The sequence below is a fragment of the Catharus ustulatus genome, chromosome 6 (assembly GCF_009819885.2).
Source record: "Catharus ustulatus isolate bCatUst1 chromosome 6, bCatUst1.pri.v2, whole genome shotgun sequence".
NCBI classification, from domain to species: domain Eukaryota; kingdom Metazoa; phylum Chordata; class Aves; order Passeriformes; family Turdidae; genus Catharus; species Catharus ustulatus.
This window is the reverse complement of record NC_046226.1, coordinates 50,425,700-50,446,658: the sequence shown is the minus strand read 5'-3', so window position 1 is coordinate 50,446,658 and position 20,959 is coordinate 50,425,700. Positions and strand designations below refer to the sequence as shown.

At 36.3% G+C, this 20,959-nt stretch overlaps 1 protein-coding gene across 3 annotated transcripts in view; it reads right to left on the bottom strand.

Moving 5' to 3' along the window:
* Positions 1-20,959, bottom strand: part of SOX6 (SRY-box transcription factor 6) — a 370,558-nt gene that overhangs the window by 298,212 nt on the left and 51,387 nt on the right. For all 3 annotated transcript variants that reach the window (XM_033062597.1, XM_033062598.1, XM_033062599.1), the window contains one exon: positions 16,696-16,766. The gene's annotated coding sequence lies outside the window, so the exon portion shown is untranslated. The remainder of the gene's footprint in view (positions 1-16,695; positions 16,767-20,959) is intronic.

The window sequence follows — 20,959 nt, the reverse complement described above, 5'->3', positions numbered from 1 at the left end:
ACCACTTTTAACTCTGCAGCTACTACCCTGTGAGCAGATTACTGAGACACAAAAATTAAAGCATGCAGATGAAGTGTAAAGATATACAAGAACTATAAGAAATATTATTCCCTGGAGATTTGCCAGTGGAAAATGTTGCTAACTTGTCTGTTTCTTCAAGAGCATGTCCAGCAGATCCCATCTACTGTAGAATGATATGTTCTCACAGACTGAAGAGATTGCTTCAAAGCTATCAAGTCAGGGCTGACTACAGAGAAGAATCCTCCTACTCAGCTGTTCTCCAAAATCATCTTTCCAACATGTAAATATGAACAAAACATTAACCAGAGAATTAATGAAAATAACTCTGATTTATAGTCCATATCTGATTTACACACATACCTTCTATTGTAAGAAAACAAGCATTGAGAGTTATTACCCTTTGCCTTTTTTTCCTACCTCAGTAATTGCACAGAAACATTGCTAAAGGCTGTACCTGGGAACATTCTGACTTTTTTGTCCAATACCACTTGATAGAACAAATCAAAGATGTGAAACAGTTTGAAATTAATTGCCTCCAAAGGAGACACCTTCACACACTAATATAGAAAAAGAAAAACTTTAGCTGGAAGGAATTAAGGAGTGGCCTTTTTAAGTCATGATTGTACTAATGCATGGAATAGATACAAATTTCTCCTGCTGGCAGAGTTGGTTTGCATGCAGGAAGTGATGTTAACATAGGAAAAGTCCAGTATGGATGACTAAGAAATGGACAGAAATATGTGCATGTGCCAGTAGCACGTGGAGACAAATGGCCCAAAGAATGCTCAGATGATATTTGACGTTGTCAGCACATGACAACAGACTGCATTATATTTAAAGATAAGAACCAGGACTACATGTCTAAGCTTCATCTTACTTTCTCACTTAGCTTCTCATATCCATCCAGAATTAACCTTAACCATCTCCCTGTACAAGTGTAAAAATAGGAAAAAGAAGGAGCACCTGCATACTTGATCCCATGACACCACTGACATTTTACCAATTTTATGAGATGAATAAATGAAAAGGCTGACTTCACAAAAGTCACTTGAATATAGTTTAGCTAAAACTAAACTTAGATAAAGCTAAACTTAGATTATGCAAATCAAAACAATTCTGTTGAATTTATACTGGTAATTCCAAACCCCTCAGCAGTGGCTAATTCACTCTGTTTGTTGAATACAGATGCACCCTGCTGAGAAAAATAAATAAATCAATAAATAAATAAATAAATAGAAAAAAAGGCAACCTAACTTATAATTTCTGTATCTTTGACCAGTGTCAATATAAGATACAAGATAGGATTCTCAAAACTCTGTAGATCAGCTTCCAATCTGGACTGGGAACTGTGAGCAAAGTTATCACTTCCCTCCTTTTAAATGATCTAAAGTTCACGTTATTCAAAAAAATAAACACTATTGGAAGATACTCAGATATCATGGTAATGGTAGCAACGGTAGGTACTCAAAGATAGTTAGTAGAAAAGTTAAATAGGTCTATTGACTATTACATAAGTGCTTTTCATAGTTTGTCATCTTACACAGAAGAAATTACAGGGTGGGAATGTGGGGGAAAAAAACCAAAAACCCAGAATCTATGGGGAAAAGAGAGCTCATTGTTCCATGGTCCTCACAAATCAACAATCAACAAGAAATAATACTTTGTTGAAGAGCTCCCTTTTTTCTCCTGCACAGTGAGTATTATTCATATTTATCTAAAGTCTATCAGGTCAGTGTGACATACAGACAACAGAGAGCAACAGAGAAAGACATTTTGGAGGGACACCATTTGTTGCGTGTTCCTTGGTTTTGGCTTAAGCCAGTTTGATCTTCATTCTGCTCACTACGGTATTCAGAGAGCCAGGATTGTGCTTTATTATTCCAGAAAGCCACACATCTCCTATGTATGGCAGAAATTTAATCTTAATGGATCCCCCAGCAATTCCATCAAGATACTAAATAAGAGCAAGGGAAAGCATAGGGTTGTCAAGCACTACAGATGAGTGCTCTGGGAGCAAAGAACTACTCATCCACCATGTGTCACAGGCTTTTCAACATATTTCCATCTTTCCCTGGGATTAGTTGAAGAATGGAAAGGAGAGTTTGGCAACCAAATATATGCCTCTGCTTAGAGAGAGCTAAGCAGAATGAGGACGGATTACTTCCCTTATTCCATGGGCAGGAAAAGTCATCCATCAGAATGACAAATGCAGTACCTTTATAGGCTCACAGCCATTCTTTGAGCAATTCAGTGGTACTATTGTGAACTCACTGCTACTTTCCTGTTAATCTGATTAAAAAAAACCCCAACAACTGCTGAGGACACCAATAATAATGCTTTTAATAACAACCAAACGTTATGCAGAAACCTTAGAGCAGCCTTCCAGTATCTAAATGGGGGGCTAAAAGAAAGCCAGCAAGGGAGTTTTTACAGGGGCATGTAGTGATAGGACACAGGGGAAATTACTTTAAACTGAAATAGGAGAGGTGTAGATGAGATGCTGGGAAGAAATTCCACTATGAGGCTCATGAGGCACTAGAACAGGCTGCCCCAGAAGCTGTGGATACTCCATCCCTGGCAGAGTTCAAGGCCAAATTGAATAGGGCTCTGAGCAACCTGGTCTAGTGGGAGGTGCCCCTACATTTGGCAGAAGGTTGGAATGAAATGGCCTTTAAGGTCCCTTCCAACCCAGACCATTCTGTGATTTGAATATCTCAAAGTACAAGCAGGTTGACTCGAATGCTACAAGGGGAATGGCACAGAAGGCCCTGAAGGCCAGTTTGTGTTTGTAGGACAACCAACATGAATGGATCAGACAGTTTAAAAGAATGGATTGTGTCCTGGTGCTCCTGAAGCAATGAATAACTAGAACTAAAGAGAAAGCAGGAGTAAAAGGGAATTCTTATGTTTGCATCGAGAGCTATCAACAATGCAAGGGCACAATCAGGTACAAGACATGAAAAAAAACCTCATGCGGAAATATCAGGAAAGAATTTCAATGGTGTTGGGTCAGGGATTTTTTTTCCAGCCAAGACAGAAGGGCAGGAGGGGAGTGTTGGCATTTAAATTTATAAAAACATTGAACCTTATGATCTTTGTTGCCATATTAAACAGAAACTTGAGTAACTTCTCTGAGAAATCTTTTGTGTTAGACCTCTGTAGATTAATAGGATGCCCAAACTAATCTGAGAGTCTAGAAACAGGACTAAGTGGATATTCTCTAAAGACTGTGTTTCAATAGACCTCTCATGCACTGAAGCTTGGATAGGAATATAATGACTACTCCACTTCATCATCTAATATCTGTTAAAGACATTTAAATACTTCCTTAGTAATATTACTTCCTCCGGTTACAACAACTGCAGACTGAGACGTCCTGGGAAAATATTCTCTTATCTATAGAGCCTCTGTTTTTCTGTTACTATGAAACTTCTGTCCTTCATTAACATTCAAATCACCTTCTTTCTCTGCAGCTGGTGGAGAGGCACTTCACTTTTTTGTCCTAGCAGTGATATAGCAGAACCTTTAACCAAGAACAGGATGTGTCTACGATCACCTTTAGAGTTTAGAGTTTGTAAACTCTTAGGTTTTTTTAGAATCTTGACAGCAAAACAGAGAAACAGTCCAGGAAATAGCTGTAATTAGAAATCATCCTTTTCTTTCTTTTCTCCCTCTTTTTGGAACTGTTGTTTCAAATAAGCTGGCCTTAAACACTGCATAAGGGGCTATTCCACAAGGTTGTTCTGGTGAGACAAGTTTTTGCTTTCTTTAAAAAAAAAGTCCCAAAAAAATGCTGCTCTCCTTAACACCAGACAACCTCTTCCTTCCACTCACAAAAATACCAAAAATTGTAATCCTACATCTTTGAAGAGAGGAAAAAACACTTTAGGACAGCAGAATTCAACACTTCTTTCAGCTTTGTTAGGCTTAGAAAGCGCTTTTGCAAATAGACTTTTGCAACTCTACCAAAGAAATATTCAGTCAAATTTGGCAGAGAAATTAGAAAGCAAATTTGATTCCGCTAAGTAATCTAGTTTTCAGTGCAAAGAGCTAAAGGCTAAAACTGTTCCCTTCAGTAATACCACTTATACCTTCCCTGGACAGACTTACACATTTGTAACATATTTCAGTGAGTTTTCATATGCATTACTGAAAGGGTAAAAAAACCTGTTTTAATAGCTCTAGCCAATTATTTGGGAACTCCTAACATGAACATTAAACACTAATTCTCAAAACTTTTGAGCATTATCAACAATGAATATTAAATTATAAAGACAAAGTTTAATACATTTATTATAAATACCATTTTTCATGAAATAAAGTTTTAGCTTGGAGCTGGAAAAAACACAAAATATTTCTAGATCTTGGAACTTAAATTATACTACTTATCACTATGTTCTGTCACCAGTCTATTTTAATTTAATAAGTTAACTCTTAATTGCCAAGTCTATTTTTAATCTGCAAAAATAGTTCCCTTTTAGTCTGTTTAGTTTGTAATACTGCATTTTCCCCTAGAGTCATTAATATTAATATTGTGATTATATTAACAATGAATGGTCAACTACTTTTTACATCCCTGCTGTTTTTCAGTTTGTAGAATTAGTGCAACTGATTAACAGCAGAAGAAACTTATTTTGGTGTTCACTTAGTTTTATAGTTCCTTCCATGGAGTAAAAACAAAAACTTTAACTGAATCAGAGACAACCATTTTAAAAAGTTATCTTAATTTTCTTTTTAATATTTTTCTGTTTGATTATGACAATCATTTGTCATATTCTCAAAATTTATTACAGCTCCAATGCAATTAACTTACTAAATTTGACCAAAAAAAAAAAAAAACCCAACATTAAAATCTGTCATATTATAGCATCAAACTACTGCATTCAAGGTAGTGAAAGCATTTCTTTGATGAACACTAAATGCTCTGTTGTGCTAGGCAGAATCTGCATGAACATATCTTACACAAAACAACCCAATTTTTTTTCCCATAGCCATATAGATGCCATATTCTCTAAAACTATGATTGGTTGAGAGGGCTATTTCTAAAACTGAAGTTTAATCTGAAAATAAGCCTTTGGCACATATTTATTGAAAAATGGTAAAAAGAGAAGAAACATGTATAATTTCTATAATAAGCAGAATATGGAGAACTGTGTACCATTTAAAAGCAGTAAGATATTTCCTAGTAAACTTAGGTAGCTTGAGAGCTATTAACATGTCAATAGCTTAAAATTGCCCCTATTGAATGGTAATACAAGTAGCAGCAGTTGTTACTACAACTACTGTATTTATGATTTTAAGGAGTGTTACAGCCATTTGTGGCTAAGCCCTCTTTTAAGCACCAGAATTTGCCATCCCTTCTAAGATTATAGTTTAAAAAAAAAAAAAAACAAAAAAAAACCCCAAATTGTAAAATTATCAAAGATTAAGAAAGGAAACAAAGCTGAATTGAGCTGCTCACCATAACACCAGGAACAAAACCAGGAAAAATAACCACAGGTCAACCTGCCTGGACACAAACACTGAATGACCTTGAAGGGTTTGCCTTTTCTTAGCTCATGAAAACTTATGAAGAAATATCCTCTTTCCACACCCAAATGGGAAAGAATCTAAACAGCCAAGAAGAATGTTTAGGAAAAAATATATGAGCATGGTACTCACCCCAGAGACTGGAGACTGGCACTAACTCTCAAGGAGAAACAAGTGCATGGAAGCTGATCCTTCCCATCTTTACCAAGTTAAACCACCAAATTAGTCTCCAGGATATAGCCTCCCTTCCATTTGCAGGTGCTGCTCCCCTGAATGTTAATGTTGATCACATGTGCTTACAAAGCAAAGAAAAATCCCCTAAATTTCACTGGGCTGGACAGAGCAATATTTCAAAAAGCAGCTGTTGTTGGTAGCGTTCAAGTTTATTGGCAATCCTTATAAAACTACCCCCAAAACACATACTGTATCTGATCTCATGTTAAGAAGGCTTTTCTCTAAAGAGTATTGAATCACTTTAATGTAGATTCTAATGCTGCCTTACTCCGCTTTCAAGGTAGCCAGTAAATTCAGCTTTACTACAGTACTATAAAGATGTGAAAGAACTGTAACAGCATCTAAAAATGAGCTGTTGCCACTATACTGTTCAGTTTAGAAAACTCTAAACAGAATACTGATGAAAAATGTTAATGATAGCTTGCTGAGTTGCCAAGAGAAATGAGACAAGACAATTCACTATATTTTTGTTATAAAATGTAAATTATAACATCCTAAAGAATCTGCCACAACTCCAAGAAGGACTAAAAGGAAGATCTAAACAACACAGTATTTCAGTAATTTAATTTTTAAAAGCCATCCAGCAGCCATACTTACCTAATCAGTACAATCCAGCAAAGGCCTCAGTATTCACAGAATTTTTAACTCCTGCAAAGTCTACTGCAATGAAGTACCTCAAAGTACTTAAAGCACCTTGCTGAATTAAGGTCTTAATCACATATGTATATACCTCAGAGCAGTTTGCACTAGATCACCACTACAGTCCCAGTAGACTGGATAAATAGGGAAATTCAAAAAGCTCTAATAGTGTCAGGGCAGGTTTGGGCTGGATATCAGGAAAAGGTTCCTCAACCGCAGGATGGTTGGGCACTGGAACAGCTACCCAGGGAAGTGATCACAGCACCAAGCCTGACAGAGCTCAAGAAGCATTTGGACAGTGCTCTCAAGCACATGGTGTGATATTTATGGGTGTGATTTGTCCTGTGCAGGGCCAGAAGTGGGACTCAATGATCCTTGTGGGTCCCTTCCAATGCAGGATATTCTATGATTCTGTATGAAATGTTAGAAATGCCCCCCAAGCTGTGATCCTTTAGCTTTGAGGCAGTGGCTTGTCTCCTTTATCACACCCATGTCTCTGACCCTGAGCTACAAGACTGAAAATGAATACTGTCTTTCTTCAGTAGTGATAATGAAATTATTTTACAGCCCCAGCCCTTCCCCATGTAAACTAATTCCATGGCATGACCTCAGTTCTACAACTCACAAATGGCACAGTAGGTGCAGAGAAAAGGCAGAAAGGAGAGGCACTGTATCCCCTGGCATCTCTGCATGGCAGCTGGTGAGACAAAACAAAAAAAATCAGATTACTGCCTAGAGAGTCTATTGGCAACTCTCAGTTGCATCTGGGAACAATGACCCATCAAAGCTAACTACGCATTGTTAATATCCCTACCTAATCCAGGCAACGGGAAAGATAAGTACAAAGTGCCCTAGCAAATCCTACAACCTTCCAACGCTCTCACATCTTCATTTTCCCTTCATTTTATATGCTGGTGAGCATACAAACAGCCATTATTGCAGCAGTGTTCCCAGTGCTGCCATAAACATCATCTGGGGCCAGGTTGGGGGTGAGGGTGCATCCACTGCTGCCAGAAGGTATTTATCCATATTCTCAACAAAATACAGAGAAACCAAGGAGAACTCATTTCATGCTCCTACCTCACTGGTCTAGGAAGAAATTAATGTAGTGCAGAACTTCCCTACAGTGATATACTTGGGTCTGGGAAACATGTTTCTGAGGGCTGGATTATGATTTTTGTGATGCAGAATTTTCAAGCCATTGGGTTCTAAGCCTGCACAGTCTTAAGCTTGCAGCTATTGGCATGTTTGACATTTTAAACTATGAAATACCAACCTATTTTGAAATTGTCCAAATCATTAGTTGTGGAATTTTCCTAGCACTTCATGAATACCACTGTTAATTGGGCAATTAACTCGAAACTACAGAATATGCTGTGATGGCATGATATGATATAAGCCATGTAAAAGAAGGAACAGCCAAGCAACTCAGTATGTTGAAAGATATTAATGAAGTGGCAAAATCTGCCAGAAAAATAATAATGGGTGATTTTAACTACCCCAATATTAACTGGTTGAATAACACATCTGTACATGGTTTGGAGAAGCAGCTTATTGATACTATAAATGGCTTCTTTTGGAGCAGCTCCTTCTGGAGCACAGAGGAGGAGGAGTTCCACTCAGTTATTAATTTGTGTGTGTGTTTGTGTAGAAAGCAAGCATGGGTGTTCTGCTAAGCAACAATGGCCATGGGACAATGAGTTTGAATCTCAATGATGAAGTATTTCAAGTGGTACCCAAATGGTTAAAGGCAGGTGGGTGGGTGAGGGAAAACCCATGAACAACAGACATCTCAAAGGGATGGCTGTTTTGGAGGAATGAAGGAGTTTATCCACACACAGAAACAAAACACCAGAATTAAAAAGGGGGGAATTATTAAAAAAAAAAAATAAAGGCTAGGTTAGCATGTTTCAGGGGTTAAGTACAAAAACCTATGAGGGTCTTAAAAATACAACTTTAATTGAATGGGTAAACTCTGCCTAAATGTTTACAACAGTGCACAACACTGATTATTGTTATAACTTACTGCTCAATATTGCACAACATGAAACAAAACCATAATGCAAACTGTGGCAATCAGAATGTATAAATTCGATTTAAAAAAATTACAGGCAGAGAATTTTTTATTTTTCCATAATTACATAATTATTTAAGTTGACCTGTGAGGAGGCCACATATATGTTATCTAATGTACAAATCTGGAATCTGGAGCAAGAGCATACAGGTCTTCCAACTGTTTGGGGGAATTCAGCAGAAAAGATAATTGAATGTGTGTGATTATGCTCTTCTCATCAACCTCTAAAAGTTAGTTATGTCCATAGAAAAACATCTTTAAAAACAAGACATGAAAAACCAAGTAACTAACAGAAAAATTATACACAGACATGATGATGGTAATAGTCACCTCCCAGGTGGGATTATTTAGGAATGGGACTGCCAAGGATCAGAAATGCAGTTTGTTTCTTTATCACACGTCAAGACCCAAAAATTTAAGAACATATTAGGTTCCCATAATGAATTAGAAAAATTTTGGAGCAGACAGGAACCAATATCTGATATTTCTGAAGTGAGCGAATACAGCAGAGTTTGCATCAAGTAAATCTTTGGGCAAAAGGTTCCTTCCAACACAGATATATTTACATATATTTATATGTTTGCTAGGGTGGGATGCTACCTTACTATATAATCAATTAAAAGGCCAATAAGCTGGCAATTTTAAAAAGTTGTTCAAGCAAGATAGGGCCAGAGAGTTCTAATAACTGCTCTTAAATGGATATAGCGTGTGGGGGAGATTCAATATGGATGTAGGGTAAATGGCATTTCAAAAATTAATATTAAAATCTGTATGTTGATTTGGAGGAGGAAATGTTCCAGAAAATTAAGACTTTCTAACAATACTTTAAAAATGCTGGGTTAAGAAGCTGCAAAGTGACATGAAACCTTGTGCTGACAAATAAGAACTTGCATTTAGAAAGAATAATTTCAACTATTTAATTTCACTGCTGGATTTTACACAAACTGTAATCACTTGATAAAGATGGAACCAAAAAAACACGATGTAAAGAGTACGAACAAACCTAAAGGACATACAAAGAAAAGAGAAAATGTCATATTTTAATAAATTGGTAGCGTGTGTTCTGTTAAGTTTGGGTGCTCTAGTCTAAAATATACATCAGAAATACAGGTGAAGCAAGAATGAACTAATGGACATCACAGAAATTTTTAGTAAACTGAGTAAATTCTGGAACATTTTCACTTGTTTCTGAAAGTGAAAATGCCTGATGTGATGTCCATAAAAATGTTGCTGAAATAGAGTCAAGAATTAATGTACTCTGAAGTTAATCACATTTCTGATCCCCTGTGCCTGCTGTAGAATCACCTCTCAAGGTTTAGGTAGTTAATTATGAGGGTTGAGGGGGGAAACTTTTACTTCACTTTGGCTTCAGATTCCTGAGCTTTACTCTGATCTGTTTCAGCAGATCTAACTGTAGTTGTATCATATCAGTGACCAGTTCTTTTTAAAAAAATTTTATATTCCAAACTAGTAAAGCATTTGAGATGCTAAAAAATATATTAAGTAGGAATTTCCTATACATAGCCAGTTTACTGGCTACTCATTTCTCTTCACTCTGCTGCCCTACAAGACTTTACGTCTTCTGCAAGACAACGTGTCTCAGCTCCTGAAAACAAGAACTTTGAGTGAAGTTTTAATCTTTGTGAACTGTTTCCATTGGGAAAGGCTACATGAGTGATAAAACTCACGTAACTTGCTTTGTTTTAGCATTGGAGAATTGGATTAATTACTCCCTGGGGCTTATTGGATCCTGCAGGGAGCATCTTTGAGACCAAGTTTCAGAGCCAGGATTATATTTACACAATTAAGTGTAGGCTTTGAATATTTTATGATGCACACTACTGAATCCATCACATGCATGTATTAAGAGCAGAAGCTGCTCCCACTTACTTCAAATTGATTTTGTTCAATATCTTGTTAATGTAGACATATAAAAATATCAATTCCTCATCACTGTGCAGGAACTTAAACCACTAAAAGTAAAAAATTAACATTTTCACATTATTTGTATTTTAATTATTAATTAAAGCATTTCAAAAAAGAAAAAAAAATATGGAATTTTTTTTAAATACTCTTATTTTAAAATCTGACCATTATATTTTATCTTATCTTTAATATCTTAAAGTAACATTTTTAATGTGAGCTTCACTTTGATCAGCTCTTTTTAATTAACTTTAGTAATGTGAGTGTTTTACAGCACAGTCTTTATCAATTTTTTTTTATTTAGTTATTAACACTTATGTTTTACCTTCAGTAGACCATTATCAGATTTCTATTGAGTCAGGCTTTGGTATATACCAAAGATCTTGATACATCTAGCAAGCAGTTAACCTCTTACCCTGCTCTCTCTTGTAACTGTGATTATGATGAATGAGTGGTTAGTTCTAAGCAATTCTGTTTTATGTCAATAAATGAATCAAACAGCCATTGGTATCTGGGCATTAGGAAGACAGAGAGAAAATGAAGCTGTCTATGGGCACTTTATAACCCTCACCCTTTTAAGTAATATGATTTGAAAAGTTAATGCTGACATCAGCTGTTGGTATTGCTCATCTGTACCGTAGAATAAGACGTTCTTTTTCTTATTTACGTAAAATGAGAAACACTGTATATAATTTATTACTCACAGCATGGCTTAAAGAAAATTCTCTTTACAGCTTTATTGAGATACTACATTGTAGTTATTAAATTACCAGAAACTTCAGGTTTGTGATGAACAACCACTTCTTCCAGAAATGTTTGGTCTCTGTAAATCCCTTGCTGCAAACCTGCCCAGGTATGGACTTGTGCAAATACTTTGCTTCTACATTCTTAATCGGGCTTCTTAACAGAAATGCTTCCTATTCCACTGCACCCAACCTCAACAGCATATAGAATTGTTTGGATGAGGATTTGCATTTCATTGCTTAGCACTTTTGCAAAGGAGTTTTGAGACAGCAGATGGATGTAGTGCATTGCACGGATCTGATCCAGCACACATATGGAGCAGCAGCAGAGCGAGGAAGCCCCGCTTATAGACAGAGCATGACAAGCCTCTGAGAAAGAAAAAGCATTTCTAGCAGCAGCTTCACTAAATGCTTCGACTTCATCAGAAAGTAAGCAAAGACAATACGTGTGGCCCCTGTCTGTGCAGTGTGGCAGGAGCTGGTTGGATGGTGCTCTTGCCCACACTGGTGTCCTTGTTCCAGTAACTGCTAAAGAGTCTTATAGCCTGAAACCCTTGGGTTTATGTGAATTAAAACTGTTATTTTGTGGATTTTCTCTTGTGCCATACATTTCATTCTTCATGAAGAACTGAAGGAGATTTCTGTTCTATGCTAAATATCAAAATCCCAAATGTAGTTTAAGCACACTATTTGTTTCTGGTAAGAAAAACTGTCTAAATTGAATACAATGCTTTCACAATACAAGCATTTTGTGTACCCATTTATTTGCTTACTTACTAGCAAGAAACAGCCTGCATGGTCAGTAGAGAAGCAGCCAAAATAATGTCTGCTGCAGCCAGAAGTAAAGGGGAACTCAGATAGAAGCAGGTTTCTGTGCCAGCATCAGGCAACAGACTTTCCTTCTATTAGAACTAGAAGTCCCTAGGTGACCTCCCACAACCACACAGCTTGAGATAAAATCACACAGGGGAGTCCATCAGACATCCCAGTTGGAAGCACAGGCTGGGGAGAGAGAACTTCAGATACTGAAAAACAAACAGAACTGTTGGTATTTCAGTTCTGGGCTGTTCTCAGCAGAAGGGTGGCTCAGCCCCCTCTCCCTCCCCTTGAGTCCTTTTCCCACCCCTTCCTCTCTTCAGGTACAGCTATAAAGCTCTGGATGGAAGCAATAATGCAGTTGTCAGATCCTCACTGGCAAATGTGTTCGGGCACCAGGTTTTAGCTGAATAGAAAGAAATGCTTTTTCTGCTTCCATTTTCTCTCTACTCAACATACTGTCTCTTAAGAACATCTAAAATATGTATATTTAGGAAATTATTCTCAGACTAAAAAATTCTTCAAGGCAGGTGTCTTCTTTTTATTTATTTACACCACATGTTATATACTAGAAATTTGTTTCTTACTAGATTTGTGTGTTACAACCCTTAGACAAAAACAGTGAGATAGGGTTCCACTAGAAATCGATTTTATATTCACCATTTATAAAATAAACCCAGGAAAACAGAGTTTCAAATTGCTGAGGGTCAAGTTAAATGATGGTTCAATTAGATTCTTTTACATTAGCAGGTCACAATGTCAGCAGGAAAAGAGGCAGAAGAGGATAAAGGCCTCTCATACCTCCAGCACACACATGCCAAAAAGGTACAGATGTTGCAGCAAACAGAGATTCTAGTTAGGCTGTCTTAATAGGAACTTTGTAACATTCAGCTCTTTATAGAAAGGTATGTGATAAGCTGGCAAATATCTCCTTGACCAAAACGCTGATTAACAGCCCTGTCTTGTGAAGAGAAAAACGGAGATCAACTTTTTGAGACTTGGGTTCAGAATGTTGTTTTTATGGAAAGTAGAGACCATATATTTTCCCAAATGTATTAACTGTAATTCAGTAGAACATCACATGGTATCAATTAAACCCATAAGGCAATAGTACCAAGGACAGTCTTCATTTGCTCCAAATAAGCTGTGCTTTCTTTGACTTTGTTATACAAATATTCACAATTAAATAATTTTCTCCTTTTAAATAAGCTGGTATAAACACTAAGCACAAATCTGTTTGTTCAGATGCTCCATGGTGTAAATAGAAACAATCCAAATTAAACAAACAAAAAAAAGTATAAATGTTGCCTAAAAATACGATTGGGGAAAAATATTAAACATTGTGTTTGAAGCAAAGCACGCTTCTACTGATATACTGATTAGCATAAGTGTTTGAAAAGATCAGATTTACCTATCCACAGTGTCAGCTTTGTTGTGTCATGTGTGTGCATGTGTGCATATCCTAAGTGTTTCTGGTTCTGTTCTCAAACCTTCTTAAAATAAAAAATCTGTTAGTTTTTAAAGAAATTTGGTTTTGTTCCCAAATACAATTAAATTTTTTCACCATGTTTTCAAAACAGATTTTTCACTGTAGAACTCAAGACACTGAAGTTTCATGGGCTGTAACACCCTTATTTCAGGTTTTATTTTTCTCACTCTGTCAGTGCTTTCACATTGTAGCCAAGTCACAATAAAATGTTTACACAGAAACTGAACTGCTAGCTAAAAGACATATCTAATTGCTGATGTACAAGCAAAAATGGATTTAAATGCTGTGTTATTAGATGACATTTATTTTGCCATTTATACCTTTAAATAACTGTTGCAGTTTACTACTGGACAAACCTACTTGAGAAGAACAATTAAATAAATTAAACCACGTTTAAACCACATTCTTGAAAAAAAAAAAAGTAACCTTTAGTTAGGACAATTACTCTGTGGGCATAAAACAAAAGCACAAATGTCACATTTTCCATGAAATTTACTTTGGTATGAATCATCAATCCTGTTTTCCCCTGAACAAAACCAGCCAAATATGACAAATAAAATCCCAAAGTTGCCTGAACTGGATGATCCAAGTAATTACATGTTACAGCAAAATGCATCTATGACAAAACTTTCAAAAATTTGAGGAAAAAGTTAGTATAGCCCCTGGTTGAAATAGCTTTGGTATAGACTTATAGCAGCATTTAGCTGATCTTGCTATATTCCCATATAAAAAAATATGCAGAGATTCAAAGATCAATCTTCCCAGCACTGATCTGCACTGCTTCCCTTTGGAGTACAGATCAAACAAACACGCTATAAAAACATGCCCAAATATTATAGCGTAACATGAAAAAGGTATACACTTCTCATTAGCATTTTTTAAATACTGCTTACAATTTATTCTCAAAAACTCCTTATACAAGCAAACTTCTTGTCTTCCACACCAAGCCCTGAAGCTCCCACCTCCTCCTTTGCTTGGGGCCTATTTGTTCAGCCTCAGTCCCTGATCCAAAGTCCATCAGAATCCACGGTCAGCTCATGTGTATAAGTATTTGCAGAAATCAAGTCTTTAAATGGAAAGGTACCTCAGGTCACAACCTGTCCTTTTAGTCTATTTTATCAGTCTCATTTATGACACTGTACATAGTCCTGTTAGTGCATACTAAGAATCTGTATCTACCTAACTCATATACAGAATATTTGTAAGTTTGGAGAGGTAATAGAGATGATTTAAGATCTAAACCTGTATTACTGTAGAAGCTGTACTTCAATGCTTTTCTCAGTATGTGAGGAAACACAGGGCTGAATCCATCAGTTGTACCTCCTACATTTCATTTTATTTTCAGTTTATGTGAACTTAAGGTTAGCATATGTTTCTAGATATATAGTGCTAAACACTAAAATGAGTTGTTTAAGCAGGGAAGAACAGTCAGCATGGTGTTGGCTTCTCCAGATATTCATGTCACTGTGATTGAGGTCTGGGTTGCAGAGGCCAGGCTGTGGCTCATCATTTCATGCAGCCATCAACTGAGCTTCATTGCTCAGGCTGCTGAACCATGTCCCAGCTCTCCTGGCCACAGTATGTCAGGTGTCTCAGCTGTACTAACAACTTTCCCTGCAACAGCCAGTGTGCACTCATGTGATCAAAACAGTCCATACCTCTCATGGAAGTTTAAATCTTTACTTGAGTGACCTAAACCCAAGGATTGATTTCAAAGTCCTTTTCTATGCCACTTTTGTTTACTGCAGCTCGTTGTTGATGTCAGCCAAGAAGAGCAGGACTCGGATGAGCAGTCCACAATATAATTACTAAAGCCCTTTTTATGTTTGTAGTACTACATGAACATGAACTGAACAATACTTACAACTTCTCACACAATTAGCTTGATACACAAAAATTTCACCATGAAGCTACCACTGAATTTATTCCATTGCTTCCCTTGGAAACTGTGCTCTATATTGAGGTATAAAGAGCTACTCTTTGTATAGATTAATATATTACTATTTCCATTTATAAAAGAGAAAAATGAAGAAAATAAACGGATTGCTTAAAAAAATAAGCAGTAGTAAAGTCAGAAAGAATATAAGAAATATCTCACTCTCAATTCAGTAATCACTTTATATTGCCTTCTCAGGACTATTTTTCAATGGTAATACTTGGTTTTAAACTGTTTATCTTATTTGATAATATATTCTTTATCTCTGACTGAAAATGTTCATTTAAAAAAAAATGCTGACCTGTAAATGAAGGAAAGTGCAAATAGAATAGCAAAACCAAATGTAAAAATGAACATTTGTAAAGAGGAAGGGTTAGTACAAATTGAACACATTTCCATACTGAGAGGAGAACCAGCCATATTTTTTCCCTGATAAATGCAGTTTTGTGAACATCTTTTTCCACAAATGATTGAATAAATATTTATTCATAAACTATATTTGTGACTTAAGAGAACAAACTGCATAGATTGGTTTCATTTATACTACATCATACATGAAGTATTGCAATCATTTATATCATGCCAAGTCTAGGGCCCATTAGATTTTCCTTATTATACTTGACTAAAGCTGAGGACCATCCAAAACAGCAATTCTGAAAGTTTTCTATTTGTTTCATGAATAACTATCTTGCTCCCAGATCCTCTCCTCTGGCTTTCCCTTTGTCAAAGCATTTCTGTTTAGGTGTAGTCCCATTTGATGTATTTGAACTCAGGCATACTCCGAAACATGTTCCTGAGCTGTGGCCTCAATAACTATGGTTTTGCTGAAACCATAAAGGCCAGATTTCTCAAGGGATATAAAAATGCATTCCTAGTTCAGCAGATGGTCATCCTAGTGTTTCCTCTAAAAGTCCTGTCTGTCTCGAGTCACAGCCCCAACTCTTGTCTAGAAATTATGTTCATTGCAGAAACATGATGCAGTGGTGTCGTCAGCAAATGCCACCATTGATGTGTTACTGTAAACTGTTCTCCTGTCATTGTTATTATTACAAAAACTAGAATATAATAATATTTACTGTTAACTCAGTATTTGTAGCTCCTCTGAGTAACAGAAGCATAAGTTGGTAGCAAAAAAAATCTAACAAAAGTTTAAAAGCAGGGAGGTCTAATTCTTGCTAAATGAACATGCTAAAACTGTGATACAACAGTGACATTCCAACATTGCATCCATTCCCCATGTCAAAAGAGTATTATAAAGATGCACATAACAGTGAAAAGAATGAATACTTACAAATACACAAGAAAATCAGCCCCAGCTCCCAGAAATCACTGGTAAGTTGCTTTTGAATTCATGAAACTGACCTGAAAATATAAAAGGAAAAAAATGTTGAAACAAAAGAAAGGGCAGAACTGATAAAAGTTACTTTTTTATTATTATAAAAGAGTTATGATTTTGAACCATGAACTGAAGAAAACAGAACACAAGACTGTTGTCATGCTTTCAGCCAAGTAATTTACACAGAATTTGTTTCCAGGAAGCCCATACCAAGAGAAACAATTATTTCATTGTTCTGCATCTCACAGCATAGCAACCCAGTCCATTATTGCTTCTAAGAACTGTCATAAATGCAAGCATGGTTATCTTTTAATAAGGAAAATAGCTGTGAGGGGGTTTCTGGCTTGGAGATTTTTCTTTTTTTTTATGTTCTCAAGTGTTACAGACATTTATTACTTTTTGTTTTTAAATGTAAGTAGTTTGTTAACAGCATTTTGCAGCTTACCTGGCGTAAAATTATTGTTTAGGTCATTTAATTGGAACCCATCTAAGGCAAAACTTACACAAAGAAGAAAGACTACCGATTTTGTTCTCTTATGGTCTAGATCCCAGTCAGAAGCTTAGCCTAAGTACAATGCAGTCACTATAAGGCATGATTAAATCCAACATTCTTTTTCCTGCATACCCCTCAGTTCTAGTTGGAAAGGTAACAGATGCAACTCAAACCCACAGAGCTCGCCTTATAAAATTCTTTAACTAGCACAATGACTCACTTTATGCCTCTAAATATCCATGGTTTCCTCTCTCCAGAACCCCCATGCATTAGAAGGTAGTTCAGTAGTTTATTTTTATTGTTTGGTCTACATACAGCACATTTTTAGTTCTTAGGAAAACAAAGAAACTTTGTTGCACAGCCCTTGTTTCCTTTCCAAAATGTGAGGATGGATATGGGTAACATTAAACTGAAAATAGTAATGGAGCCTGGGCAACTAGTTTAGGTCAAAACCTTTTTGTTCTCAGGGAGCTATCTGATTAATTTGCAGTTCATAAAACAGTGGGTGTAAGCTCAGTTTAAAAACATGTAACTATATTTAAAGATGAAATTGTCATTTTTGTTAGCCCCCAGTAATCTTTAAGAAACACCTTCCCACAACATTTCTGTATCCTAAAGTGCACCAGCCAGTACTGCACAGTGCCTAGAGACAAGGAGAGAATACCAAACTTATCTTGATGCAGAATATCCTCCTTATTTCATACACCCACCCTGAAGTGCATATTATTCATTCCAACCAAGCTCTCCCCCATCCTGAAAGTACACATTTAATTGTGTCTTCTCTCCTGTAATATCAACAGAGTCAACAAATCTCATTTGCTCTATCAATGCAGTGTTGTTATTATATATTTTAAAAGCAAGTCTGAATCTCATTATCAGATGATTTATGCCATTAGTGTGCTTTGGAGCCACCAATTAAACAAGGACAGTGGTTCATAAGGTCACCGTTAATTAATCTGAAAGTATAAATACACTTTAATGCACACCACCTCATGTTGAGAATTTAGGAACAAAGCACCAAACCTTTATTCTGAGCAAGCAATTAGGGGGAAAGGTTAAACATACAAAATTTTAAACTTAACTTTAGCAGTCTGGTAATCTATCAGGGAAAAATTTCAGTTTGGTAAAAAATCCTGCAGAGCAAAATATATGTGGAACCCTAATTCTTACAGCAACAGTGTAAGTGAGGGAGAAGGCAGGACAGGGCTGACTGTACCCAGTGATTCTGAGCAAATGAAGTCTTGTTGCTCTGATAACACCTCAGAACTGTGAGGTTCTTATCCATTACGGAGCTGGGCAGGGTGGGGGAGAAAAGCCCAACCCTAAAGAGCGTGGTCTATTCAAAAGGGACATGTCAGAGCTGAGGTGTCTGTTGCATTTAGCAGGCTGTACAAAAAAAACTTTTCTTTCCACCACTTTCCCTTATCACATTTAATGAAATAGTGCAATCAAGGAAGGGTTCAGTAATACCCACAGTCTACCAACATAAGCAGAGTGCAAGGAAAATGCTGAAACAGGCTAATCTACCAGACACAGTTATTCACAGTGACATTTCAAGCATGAGGTATCTGGAGTTTACAGAGAAGAAAATACCTTTTTCTCCCTGCCTGGACTCATTTTACCTTGCACAGTTCTCTGCTCAAAAGAAAGACAATATTGCTAGCACACAGACACATAAAAGTAAACCACATGACCTAATTAGATGGAGTAGTTGCTAACTACTTTTTCTTCTATTGCACCTGTATTCCTATATTCTATAGCCTCAATCATTTTTATTATTTTTAGATGTCCAAACACTTTTTCTTAAACTCACAATATTTTCTTATCCACATAGAAAACTTTCTGTCCATCAAAATCAAATAATAACATCACAACATTAATAAAAACTATTCTATTAGCTCAAAGCATTCATATTTTCACTTTAGATGTCTTGAGTTGAACTTCAGGTGACCACACAGAGCTGTTACATTAACATATACAAGGACAAAATAGTCTTTAATGTATTCTGTAGTTTTAATTGGTACAAATCCCACCAGAAATTTCACTCGAATCTTTTGCAGTTGAAAAGCTTTCAAAACATTCTGAATATCTGCAATTTCTGCATGTTTAGAAGATTGGTACCATCCTTATTAAAACTTGCTCTCCCAATGCTACTATGAAAGGGGGACAATAAAGCTGTAAGAGCAACTCATGCTCTGATTTCAGGCACCTTTGCTAAAGAGTTAGTAAATGTAACCACTACTCATTGACCTAAGAATAATACACAGCCTTCCAACAATTTAACAGAATTCTTCAAAATAACTCCATTTTTAAAAAGCTAAGCTTTGGCTTGTCTTGCAAGCATATTTTGACACCAACACTGGACATAAAATGGATTATGAACATCACTAAATTTACCATAGGACTCTGTTTACCCTATGACTTATGAACCAAAGAAAATTCCATTAAAAGCTGAATATCAGTTATAAAGTTGTCATCTTTTCACCCAGTCAGCTCTTAATAATTCCCATAGGTCTCAGTCTTCAGAAAAAAAAAAAATAGTTTCATTTTGGAAAGCAGAAAAAAAATTACTAATTTTTAAAAATGCTTAATTAAAATATTCTAGTTCTTCTAAGATAGAGCCTCTACAGGTAGCCTGCATTTTCTGTGCATAGTCACCAGTGAGCATGAAGGAAGCCTGGAAGCAAAAAATTGAAGCAGTCATTTAGTGAAAAGCATGGCATCATGTTATATCATTTGAGAATGTGTCCTATCATTGTGGGCTGCTGGGACTAAAATATGTATCATTTAAAAACTGTTAAAAAACTATTTTCAGGATTATAGCATGATGTGAAATGAGAAAAAGGAGTAATACAGAAATGAAACTACACATTTAGGGCCTGAATCACATAGTAATTTCACACCCTTAAATGTGCAATATTTCACAATTAAAGCATCATTAATGACCTTGTAAGTGTCAAGAGATAATCACAAAAATGAAGGAGGCAGTTGGCTGATTGTAATGAAAACCTTTGAACTGGATTTCTAAAAATCTTCCTTAATTCAGGTAAAGGACACTTTTTCAAGATGGTACAATGAAAAATGTTTTGTTTACACACGGAATATTCTTCATACATGGTCATTTTGAAACAGGAAAGCAAACACAGTAATTAACCCCTACGAGCAAATTCCTGCTAGCTTCCCTTTGTTTCACTTCTGTTCAAGCACTCAAGGACTGTATTTTACTGCCTTTGCTGGCTTGTTTTTTGAAATCATTATTTTTCATAATTCTATGCATAGCAAAAAAAAAAAAAAAATTAAAAAAATTCCCAAACCAATGAACAAAACAAAAAACCCAACCAAACCAAAGTAACTACAGCATTGTTTCCCTATCGCTTTTCGTTTTAAAATAGTCCCTCTGCAGTGATCTTCATTTGGATTTTTGTACTGCCTAACAGAGATTGCAGTCAAGTGATCCATCAAAGAAGGAATCAGAGCACACCACCTGTTCCGCAAGTGGTCGTTTTAAAACACACATTGCATCACAGTGAGGTAAGAACAACACCACAACGCATACAGTGTAAAAATTGGTCTCCAAAGCTCTGCACTCAGTTGCTGCTTTTGTTACAGATTTTCTGCTCAACCTTCAGCAGCAGTGCCTCTTAGTTCCTTATACACAAAAAGGAGCTAGTATTTCTTCCCTCTGTAGCAGTGGTGCTCTACGATTCTACACCCCAGAAGCTGTGA